This window comes from Papio anubis, chromosome 3 (genome assembly GCF_008728515.1).
Source record: "Papio anubis isolate 15944 chromosome 3, Panubis1.0, whole genome shotgun sequence".
In the NCBI taxonomy this organism is placed as follows: Eukaryota; Metazoa; Chordata; class Mammalia; order Primates; family Cercopithecidae; genus Papio; species Papio anubis.
Genome location: NC_044978.1, coordinates 124431298 through 124443779, shown reverse-complemented (window position 1 = coordinate 124443779; position 12482 = coordinate 124431298). Strand labels below are relative to the sequence as shown.

Here is a 12482-nt window from a genome sequence, read left to right as displayed (position 1 = left end):
TTCTTGCTTTCTCTCTTGTCCCTTTACAGTTGATTCCCAATGTTGCAGCCAGAGTGATCCTTTTAACTTAATTCAGATTGTGTCACTGATTGGCTCAAAACTCTTCAATAACCATCTATCTCACACAGAATAAAATCCAATGTCTTTTGCATTGCCTCCAAGGTTTTGTTTTCCACTTACTCTTCAAACTCTCTGATGACATCTCTAACTATGCGCCTCTCACTGTCCTCCTTGCCATTCCTCAAATGAGCCAAGTACATTCCCATCTCAGGGCTCTGTACACACTCCTCCTTCTTCCCGGAACATCCTGCCACCAGACACTCTTATCTGTAGAGCTTGCTCTCATGCTCAGTGTCATTTTATTAGGGACATCTTCCCTGATGAACCTATCTAGTTTATTACTCTGTCCTTTTCTAACCACTCAAACGCCTTTATATTCTTCAAAATACTTATCACTGCTTAACATTATATTATGCTGTATTTATTTGTTGATTGCCTACATTCCTAATGGAAAGTCAAATTCATGAAAATATTGTCTGCTTTTCTCACAAAGAAAAGTTATTGGCACATGATAGGTACTCAATAAATATATTTTTTAATGAGTTCAAGTGGAGATATCCGATAGATTTTTTTTTAAATTATTACAGATCTTAGCTGAAATAATTAAAGCCATGAAGCAAATATTTTCCAATGAGGACAAACTCCAGCATTTAAGTGCCAGACAATCACTGGAAAAAGGCACTAATACATTGAAGTCTCCTAAATCTGAGTGTTTGGGTTCCACTCTTCCTCTACAAGTTTTAGTCTCATATTTCTGGGATTCTTCTAAGCATTTCTACCTGACTGTCACACAAGTGCCCCTGCTGGATAGCTCTTCTCTCTCCCTCAGTTATGAAGCTTTATCAAATCTAATACCTAAATATCTCCTGATTCTATTCCCTTCTCTCAGGCTCTTCTACCCCTACATTCATTCATTTACACATTCAATGAACATTCATTTGATATCTATTACATGCCACATACTATTCTAAAAGCTGAGAATACCAAGATAAATAAATTACAGCCCTCAGGATCCCAAACACACACTCTAGTGAAGAAGGCAAGAATGCAAATCGATAATTACAATGTACTATAGTACACGGTGATTTTATTTAAAAAAGAAAAACACTATGTTGTACAAGAGATGGTATGAATTCACATACTTGGAAATAGAAATTGGTAGCAATTTGAGAGTATTGAAAGTAATGAGTATTTCAATATAATGTGTGTAGATATGGCATTTCAGATAAGAAAAAAAGAGCAAATTCAGGGACAGGGAGTGTGACGATAGCAGCCAATATCATCCTGTTAGCTGGAGAATTAGTGCCTCAAACTAAAGGAGAATCTAGCCATCTTTCCATGATGCCTACCACATTATGAAACATTAAGAGAGTAGACAGAGAATGCTACATGAACCATAAGTATGAGCTAGAGGAATACACAGGAAAAAACTTTGCCTTTTTTTTCTTTTCAAACAAAGAGGCATGAACATGTGTAGGAAATATTCGGCAAATAGAACGAGTTTGAAAATATAGGAAGGAGGGTCTCATGGGCTCAAAAAATGGTTAGAAGAATTCTGAGGATTAGAATTAAATACACAGATGGAAAAGCCTTCAGTGTTTGTTAGATGAAAATGATCTATCTAGTACCTTCTGATCTACCCTATTCCATTAATTTATAAGATACAACAAAATGGAAAATTACAACTGTACTAGAAATCAATAAGCTTAATCAATGATCTGCCAGATCCCAAGAATTGTTCATCCAAAGTGCATTCATCCAAATTGTGGATGGGGCTCTGAGTCAGGAAACAGGACCAAAGGGGAAAAAGTTGGGGTGATATCCACCTACCGCCACTTGTAAGCCTAAAGTGGAGATCACGTCATTTGTCAACCAGGAGAATATCAGTCATTCCCTTCAAGGTCTGAGGAGACTAGACCCATTTAACTACCCTTTTCCAATCAATTCTTTTCTTTATATAACAACATCATAGAATATCCCTTGTTTTCAATCATACAATGTCGAGAAAAGCAATTATAAGAAGCTATAAAGACCTGATAAATTCGAAAACAGAGGGGTCATGCCAGGCAAGAAGAAAAACATAAATAGAAGTATAAAACTGAGAAGAGTCATGCAGTTTTGGTGAAATGGAGAGCAGACCAGTTCTGCTGGGCAGTGTGTGTGAGGGGAATAGACATTTAGTTGAAAGGAATGGAAGAAGCGTGATTATGGAAGGGCCTTTGCTCTCTAATTCTGGCTTACTCACTATCCTCTAAACAACAGAAAGTTACTAGGAGCTTTTGGAAAAGGGGAGTTACATGATAAAAGTGATATCCAAAAAGATTAATAAGGTCCCATCTTCTTTTGCTTCTTCATTGCCAATACCTACATAAACTAACCTTGTGATGAAAAATGCAGTTATCAGAAAGAGGTCACAGATAAATTCTTACAATGTTCTCCTGTTCTTTCATAACATAGTTTATTTTTTTTTTTTAAACCTCCATTTTTTTTTTTTACAAGAACAAATGTTTCTGTTAAGATTCAGAATACTAGCCAGCAAGCCCCCAGTAATTTCATGACAAGCAAGCATGTTGTGGTACTGAGGAGGACATTTCAGAAAAATGATGATGAGTTTCTATGAAGAGTAAAGAGCAATTGTTAACATTTCTTGAATATGCTCAGCATGAAGGAGGCATTCTATTAAGCACTTGTGTGCCCGATCTAATTCTATCCTCTCAATAATGGCTTACATAGGTACTAGATGAGAAAAATACAGATTGAAAAATTTGAGTAACTGGCCCAAAGTCTCACAGTTGGTGTCTTGCTCTCATTCACTACTCCCTAGAAAGAGATTTTTCTGTTTAAGTTCAAAATATGTTTGTTGCCTAATTTGTTGTAACACCCTAAAATAAAACCTTACATATGTATTTGTTCAAGAACTAGATATTAGGTTCTTACAATGTGTATAATGTTAGAACAGGATGTAAAAGGCGTGTAAGATAAAATGTAATACGAGAGATAAGTGAATCTGTTCTGCTATGCATATAGGTCAATTTATGTTTATTTATTAATTTTAATTAGAATCAAAGTATATGCCTTACAAACAGTAACCTTACACACTGAAATAACACAGTAACAAAAGTGCCAATTAAATAATGGAGATACCTTATTTGATTTTAATGTTACAAATTTGAAAATGTAGGGTTGCACAGATATAAAAAATCTATACTCATTAAAAATCATTAGGATATTTAAAAGGTTTTACTCCTTAACTGTTAAGAAAAAAATAATATTGAAGATGACTTATTTAGATATTTTAACTTAATTTGCTCTTTAATATGTATATATTAGCATAAATAGTAGAAACTGTCACTAGACTCTAGAGGTTTATAATTTTGATTTAGTATGTATTAGTAAAATTTGCATGAAAGATTCTTTTAACTGGGTAGTGGAAATATCTGAGGCCCTGAGGAAGAGAATTAATTTTCACTTTGAAGTGTTCCTTCTTACATAATGAATTTTCTGCTTTCCATGCCAAAATGTAGCTTTTCAAGCTACTTTCCAAATGAATATAATTTCTTAACTTCTTGATCAAAAGGGAGATTCATCTCAGTTGAAGTTTTCTGAGTATTTGTTTGCAGCCTTGAGAGACCAGAGCAAGAACCTAGCTAAGCTATGACCAGACTTCTGGCCAAAAGGAATTGTGAGGTACATAACTGCTAAATAGTACATGTATGTACTGTTTTCACTTAGATTCAATTGATATTTAAAACCCAACTGAAAAGAGCCATGTCTCCTATATGAGTACAATTTTGTGAATTAACTCTCTGGTAAAACATTCATTTGCTAAGATTTTTGAAAAATTAAAAGCACTTAATTAATTAAATTGCTTCATGCTAAGTCTAAACCAGATCTCCATGTTCCTGTGTTCACACAGGTTATTGTCTAGTGGAGGATAGAGAGATTGGAACTACTGTAAATTCAAAGAGGAAGAATTTGGCATAATGAGAGATTATATTCAGAGATATCAAAACAGTTATGTGAAGAAGTGAGCTGGAAGTTGAGGGGTAGGAAAGGAAAAGCATTAATAAAGAGACCCTGTGGCAAAAGGAAGACAAAGATCTGAAAGAAACGGAGATGGTTGGAGCTGAGATAGTCAAGGGTCAAGACTGGGGAGGAAATGGCCAGATAATGCAAGGTGTTGTAAGCTTTACTGAAGAGTTTTATTCCACTCCTAAGAGCTCTTGAAAGCCTCAGAATAATTTAAACAAGAGTGGGAAATAAACATATTTTTCATTTCAAAGAAATAACTCTGGCTGAAGGGTGGAGAATGGCCAGAGTAGGTACAGACAAACTCATTAAGGCTACAGTAACCAAAACAGCATGGTACTGGTACCAAAACAGAGATATAGACCAATGGAACAGAACAGAGTCCTCAGAAATAATACCACACATCTACAGCCATCTGATCTTTGACAAACCTGAGAAAAACAAGAAATGGGGAAAGGATTCCCTATTTAATAAATGGTGCTGGGAAAATTGGCTAGCCATAAGTAGAAAGCTGAAACTGGATCCTTTCCTTACTCCTTATACGAAAATTAATTCAAGATGGATTAGAGACTTAAATGTTAGACCTAATACCATAAAAATCCTAGAGGAAAACCTAGGTAGTACCATTCAGGACATAGGCATGGGCAAAGACTTCATGTCTAAAACACCAAAAGCAACGGCAGCAAAAGCCAAAATTGACAAATGGGATCTCATTAAACTAAAGAGCTTCTGCACAGCAAAAGAAACTACCATCAGAGTGAACAGGCAACCTACAGAATGGGAGAAAATTTTTGCAATCTACTCATCTGACAAAGGGCTAATATCCAGAACCTACAAAGAACTCAAACAAATTTACAAGAAAAAAACAAACAACCCCATCAAAAAGTGGGCAAAGGATATGAATAGACATTTCTCAAAAGAAGACATTCATACAGCCAACAAACACATGAAAAAATGCTCATCATCACTGGCCATCAGAGAAATGCAAATCAAAACCACAATGAGATACCATCTCACACCAGTTAGAATGGCGATCATTAAAAAGTCAGGAAACAACAGGTGCTGGAGAGGATGTGGAGAAATAGGAACACTTTTACACTGTTGGTGGGATTGTAAACTAGTTCAACCATTATGGAAAACAGTATGGCGATTCCTCAAGGATCTAGAACTAGATGTACCATATGACCCAGCCATCCCATTACTGGGTATATACCCAAAGGATTATAAATTATGCTGCTCTAAAGACACATGCACACGTATGTTTATTGCAGCACTATTCACAATAGCAAAGACTTGGAATCAACCCAAATGTCCATCAGTGACAGATTGGATTAAGAAAATGTGGCACATATACACCATGGAATACTATGCAGCCATAAAAAAGGATGAGTTTGCGTCCTTTGTAGGGACATGGATGCAGCTGGAAACCATCATTCTTAGCAAACTATCACAAGAACAGAAAACCAAACACCGCATGTTCTCACTCATAGGTGGGAACTGAACAATGAGATCACTTGGACTCGGGAAGGGGAACATCACACACCGGGGCCTATCATGGGGAGGGGGGAGGGGAGAGGGATTGCATTGGGAGTTATACCTGATGTAAATGACGAGTTGATGGGTGCAGCACACCAACAAGGCACAAGTATACATATGTAACAAACCTGCACGTTATGCACATGTACCCTACAACTTACAGTATAATAATAATAAATAAATTAAAAAAAAAAAAAAAAAAAGAAGATACTTCAATTGTTGAAGTAAGAAATCATGATAGGTTGGGATAAGTTCATAATAAAGGTTGAGGAGATAACAGACAGAAGCTGATGGATATGGATAAATATGATAAGATGAAATTCACAGGTGCTGGGTGATGGAATAATTTTTCACTGTGGCAGACACATCCTGAAATGACAACCAGTGATTCACGTCTTTGTATAATCGTCTTCCCTTGAGTACAGGTAAGGCCTGTGTTTTGCTTCTAACCAATATAATATGGCAAAGGTAATAGGATGTCATGCCCTTCACGACATTATGTGATATGAGACTCTGTCTTAGAAAAATAGAGAAAAAGAGATACTTTTGCTGGTCTTAAAGAAGCAAACGTCATGTTGTAAACTGCTTATGGAGAGATCTGTATGGCAGAGAACTGTGGGCAGCCTCTCGGATCTGAGGACGACCTCTATCTAACAGCCAACAAAAAGCCAGGGCCTTGTCATACAGACACATGGTAATAAACATTACTAACAACCAAAGCTTAAAGTAGCTTCTTTCCCACTCAATCCCTTAGATGAGAATACAGCCCTGCCAACACCTGAATGCAGCCTTGTGAGAACCAGCAGGAGAGCCAGCTAAGTTGTGCCCAGAATCCTGACAACAGAAACAGTGACATAATAAATGAGAGTTATTTTAAGATGCTAAATTTGGTGATTTGTTACATATCAATAGATGATGAATACCTCTAGAGTAATGGAGATGATACCTACGTTTCTGGTGTGTCTCAGTGAGGGAGCAAGCAATGGTAAAGACCCAGGTTTTGGGGTAGGAGCTCCATCATGAGTTTTGCTTTGAGTATATTGAATTTGAAATTCCTTAAGACACCCAAGAGGAGATGTCGATTAGGCAGTCATACATATGGGCCTAAAGCTCAAAAGAAGCCATAGGCTAGATTAGTGGTGATTTTACTCCTTAAGAATCATTTGAAAACATCTACAGAGATTTTTAGTTGTTATAACCAGGAGTTACTACTGGTATCTAGTAGGGAGAAACCAAGGATTTTGCTAAACATCCTGTAATATGCAGCACAGGTCCCTATGCCTCCCACTAGAAACAAAATGTCAGTAGTGCTGAGGTTGAGAAACTCTGGGCTAGTTATGTAAACCCTTAATTTGTATGTAGGTGATGTATGAGCCCATGGGCACTGGTTAGACTATCCAGGAAAAAGCCTAAAATAAAAACACAAAATGACTTAAAATTGATCCTTCAGGAAGGTCAATATTTTGTGGCTGGATAAAGATTTAACCTGCAAAGAAAACATAGATAAGGTTCAAAGAAAGGGAGAAGAGAAAGTTCTGTATTATATAAAGTTTGAGTACTTCCAGAGTTTGTCCTAAGTATTTCCCCTTCCAGGCTATACTCTCCTTTGATGATCTCATTTACTAATTTGTTTCAAGAGAAGTGAGTGTTCCTGTGTTAACCCAAAGGCCTGGCTATTGTAAAACTCAATGTTGCATGATTTGATTCTTGTTAACATGTTCTCTTATTATCTGGATTATTATGAAAAAATCAAGTTGATGTCAATCTATAACTAGCATGCCTGGTGTTAGAGTCAGTGTTCTCTAGAAACAGAACACATGGAACATATAGAAAAAATTTTATTATGAGGGATTGTTTCCCACAATCATGGAGGCTGAAAAGTCCCACAATCTGCCATCTGCAAGTTATAGGCCCAGGAAAGCCAGTGATGTAGTCATAGTCTAAATGCTAAGGCAGAGAATACGGATGTTAATGTTTGAAGGCAGGATAAGATGGGTGTTCTAGCTTATGCACAAAGAGCAAGTTCACCTTTCCTTCATATTTTTTTCTATTTGAACTCAATGGATTGAATGATGCTTCACCCACATTGGTGAGGACAATCTTCCTTACTCAGTCTACTGATTTCAATGCTAATATCTTCTGGAAACACCCTCACAGACACACCTAGTTACCTAGACATCCCTTAGCCCAATCAAGTTGATATATAAAATTAAGCATCACAACTGGGCAATTAAATCATTCGCCCAATAAAACACTATGTTATTTTATAATTAGTAAAAAAAGTTTAGGATCAATTTACAATACTGTCCATGGTTTGTAGGATACAAAATCAGCATGCAAAAATCAGTTGTGGTTCTACACAGTAGCAACAAACAATCCAAAAGGGAAACTAAGAAAAAAGTCCCATTTACAATAGCATCAGAAAGAATAAAATACTTGGGAATAAACTTAACCAAGGAGGCAAATGATCTGTATAATGAAAACTACAGATATTGCTGAAAGAAATCAAAGAAGATCTAAAGATACCCTGTGTTCATGATTGGAAGACTTAATATTGTTAAAATCTTCATTTTATCCAAAGTGATGTACAAATTAAGTGCAATTCCTATCAAAATCCCAATGACATTTTTGTGGAAATAAAAACACAATCCTAAAATTCACGTGGAACCACAAAGAACTCCCAATAGTTCAAACAACCTTGAGAAAGAAGAACAAATCTGGAGGTATCATACTTCATGATTTTAAAAATACTACATAGCAATAGTAATCAAAATAGTATGGTATTGGAATAAAGACAGACATATAAACCAATGGAACAAAATAGAGAGCTGAGAAATAAACCCATACATATATGGCCAAATGATCTTTCACAAGATTGCAAAGGCTACACAATTGGGAAAGAATAGCTTCTTCAACAAATGATGCTGGGAAAACTGGACATTCACATGCAAAAGAATGAATTGAACTCTATTTTACATCATACACAAAAAAATATATCAAGATAGATTAAAGACAAACAGAAGACCCAAAACTATAAATCTCCTAGAAGAAAATATATGGGAAATACTTCAAAATATTGATATTGGCAATGATTTATTGCATGACATCAAAACACAGGCAATGAAATAAAAAATAGACAAGTGAGAATACATCAAATTAAAAAGCTTCTCTGCAGCCAAGGGAACCATCAACAGAGTCAAAGGGCAACCTACAGAAATGGAAGAAATTATTTCCAAACCTTTAACTGATAAGCATTTGTATCCAAAATACATAAGGCACTCCTACAACCCAATAGCATAAAAACAAATAACCTGGTTTAAAAACGGGCAAAGGGGTAAAGAAACATTTCTCTAAAGAAGACATATAAATGATTAACAAGTATATAAAAAGATGTTCAACATCCCTAATCATTAGGTAAATGAAAATCAAAACCACAATTAAATAGCATCTCACATCTGTTAGAATGGCCCTTATATTTAAAACAAAGAAAAATAAATAAAATAAAAACCAAAACAGAAAGTAACAAGTGTTAGTGAAGACGTGGAATACTTGGAACCCTTATGCGTTTTTGATGGGAATTATATAAAATGGTATAGCCACTATGGAAAACAGTATGCAGTTTCCTCAAAAAATTAAAAAAAAGAACTATCATATGATGCAACAATCTCACTTTGTATTTTTCAAAAGACAACTGAGAACAGGATCTGGAAAAGATATTTGCACCCTCGTGTTTGTAGCAGCATCACTCACAATAGCCAAGAGGTGAAAACAATCTAAGTGTCCATTGGATACTTAGATTGAATGGATAAAGAAAAGTGATATATACATACATTGGAATATTATTTGAACTTTACAAAAAAAAAAAAAAAAAAAGGGAATCCTGTCACATGCTACAATATGGATTAACCTTGTGGATCTTTTGCTAAGTAAAATATGCCAGTCACAGAAGGGCAATATTGTATGATACCACCCTCTGAAGTATCTAAAGCAGTCAAACTCATCAAAGCAGAACGTAGAAAGGTGGTTGTCAGGGGCTAGGGGAAAGGGAAGTGGTGAGCTGTTGTCAAAGGGAATAGTTTCAGTCATACAAGACGATAAAGTTTTAGAGATCTGCTGTACAACTGTGTACATGTAGTTAACAATATTGTGCTGTACACTTTAAAATTTGTTAAGCAGATAGATTTCGTGTACGTAGTTTTTTTCCACGATTAAAACAAAATAACTGTTTACCTATTTTTGTCATAGCCAAAGACTATGTCATAAAGTATAAAAACACTAGTTTAACATAACAGAAACAGAAACCACTGCCATTTCAATCAAATATTCAAGTGAACATCAATATTATGATAGCCATATAAGAATGAGAATAAAATTACCTGTTAATTGTGCCTAGGGAAATATTGTGTCCAATTTGATCTCATTTGGGGAAATGCCTTACTTAGAATATATAAAAATGATTTTTTTTGTCAGTTTAATTCCTCAGGAAAAAAGACCTATAATCTCCATCATTCCAATTCCTAATACTTATTTTTGTTATGCTAATGGTAGGTTTTCAGGTGATCCTAGGATTTTCTTTTGTCTACATATTTGATGTCATTATTCTAATGGCAAAAGTTTCCTCTGTTTCTTTTCTCTACTTACGTAATTTCCTATTTGCATTCACTGCAAAAAACAAATTTGTGCCCCCACCATGTACTCTGTCAGTGTTCATTTTCATGGGAGTCATGTTCCTAGCCCCATTTGATCTCTATTTTTTAATCCTTTGTATTTCCCACATCTAATTTACATTTGCTTACCATAAATTGTCTTAAATTATTTGTGGAATAAGATAGAATATAACAACTTGTAGTTTTAAAAGGCCAGCAGAAAGTCTTGTTTAATGTGCATAAATATAGCTATAGTTTCGATTTTTTGAAACTTGTCCTCGATTTTATCTTTTAAGCTACATTTTTAAGTATGTATAATTTTGAAAGTTTATTCTTGCCTCCCTACTACGCATGAATAGAGAGAGACAATCAAGGTTTCATCTCACAGGCAAGGCTAGCCTCAGTACCTTGGGAACTTGTGTGCTATTGGGACATGATTTGGTGAAGCTGCATTGCAGCTGAGCTACTGCCTCTGGCAAATGTTTAATGATGGCACCTTAGAAACACTTTGACATTTCCATGTTGAAGGTGAGGGAGAGGACTTAAGGAAAAAAGAATCTTAAACAAGTAGGTTGTTCTGAGAATGAAGATAAAGCATAACTCTCCCTATTGTGTCAGAGAAGGTTATCACAGAAAGCATGTTGATAGAGAACAGGACCCAGTGAACTCTAAGATACTGCTACTGGGTATACCCCACCTAGCTAGTACGGTCAATATTTTGATGCTTAGAGGAGATAAAAGGAGTTCAGAAATGCCCCTCCCAGAACACTGTTTTAAAGCCAGGCGTATTTCTGTTCAGTTGTGCTACATATTATAGTATAATAATTTAGCCCATTAGGTATTGAAAACAGAGTTTTTTAAATAAATAAAGAACAAATGGAAAATTAAATAAATAACTTTAAAAGTCATCACCTGTGTTTTTCACTCTGTCTCCAAGTGAAACTCCAAATTAATATTAGCCTAGAATGGAGATGGGGGAGGCAAGGAAGGTGTCGAAAGCCTCTCTTGTATAGCTCTTTTTGTCCTGGCCCATCCTGACCTTCACTAACTGCAATTCTGATGCCATTTGAAACATAAAGTTATCGTGTTCAGAGCTCCAAATGAGACTTCAGGTACAGGCTGACTATATAGGTTACAGGGATCTTGCTCATTTTGCTTTTGTTATTTGTAGTGTGCAACATACATTTATGTACCCAAGATTTAGGGGCAGTAACAGGATAGTGTTGACATATTTGGCCATAGTCTACTGAAATTTCTACATTATTTAGCCTTGAATGGCTCTTAAGCCTGGCTCACCATCAGACCATCAGACCTCCTTTCTGCACTTAGATGGCTGACTTATTGAACATGGATCTAAGATTTTATATTGGTCCCGATATTAAACTGTATCTCATTGTTTAATTTCATCCTAGTCTGTTATTATATTTTTGGGTTTCAATTCAAACACATTAATTATTCTTCAAAGCTTTAAGTCACTGCAATTGTATTTGTTCAACAAATACTAACTGAGGCCAGGCGTGGTAGCTCAGTCCTCTAATCCCAGCACTTTGGGAGGCTGAGGCAGGCGGATCACTTGAGATCAGGAGTTAGAGACCAACCTGGCCAACATGGTGAAACTCCATCTATTCTAATAACACAAAATTAGCCATGTGTGGTGGCACATGCTTGTAATCCCAGCTACTTGGGAGGCTGAGGTGGGAGGATCACTTGAACCCAGGAGGCGGAGATTGCAGTGAGCCAAGATTGCGCCACTGCACTCCAGCCTGGGCGACAGAGCAAGACTCTATCTCAAAACACATGCACAAACACACACACACACACATACACACATTAAGAGAGTACACACACAAACACATATTAACAGAGTGCTTTCTATGTGCTAGTAACTATGGTAGGCAGTATAGGTAGAATTGAAAAGATGAAGCAGACAAAATTAATTCTTATTTAATCACCAATGTTAATGAAATTTTTGACTCTTCTACAGTCAATCCTTATGGTCTACTACTCTAGCCCACATATCTTGTTGCTCTATCCACACTTAACTTTCCAACATTCACTTCACTTGCCAGTACTTTTGTATTTGTATGTCTTCAGTGTTTGTACTTCTTTCTGTCTGTTATATCCACCCATACTTCCTCTCTAAGCAAAGTTCTACTTACTTCAAGTGCTAGCTCAAATGCCAACCCAGGCAAGCAATAATTGCTAATTCTA

At 36.0% G+C, this 12482-nt stretch overlaps 1 protein-coding gene across 1 annotated transcript in view; it reads right to left on the bottom strand.

Moving 5' to 3' along the window:
* Positions 1-12482, bottom strand: part of CFAP299 (cilia and flagella associated protein 299) — a 470370-nt gene that overhangs the window by 446761 nt on the left and 11127 nt on the right. The window lies entirely within an intron of this gene.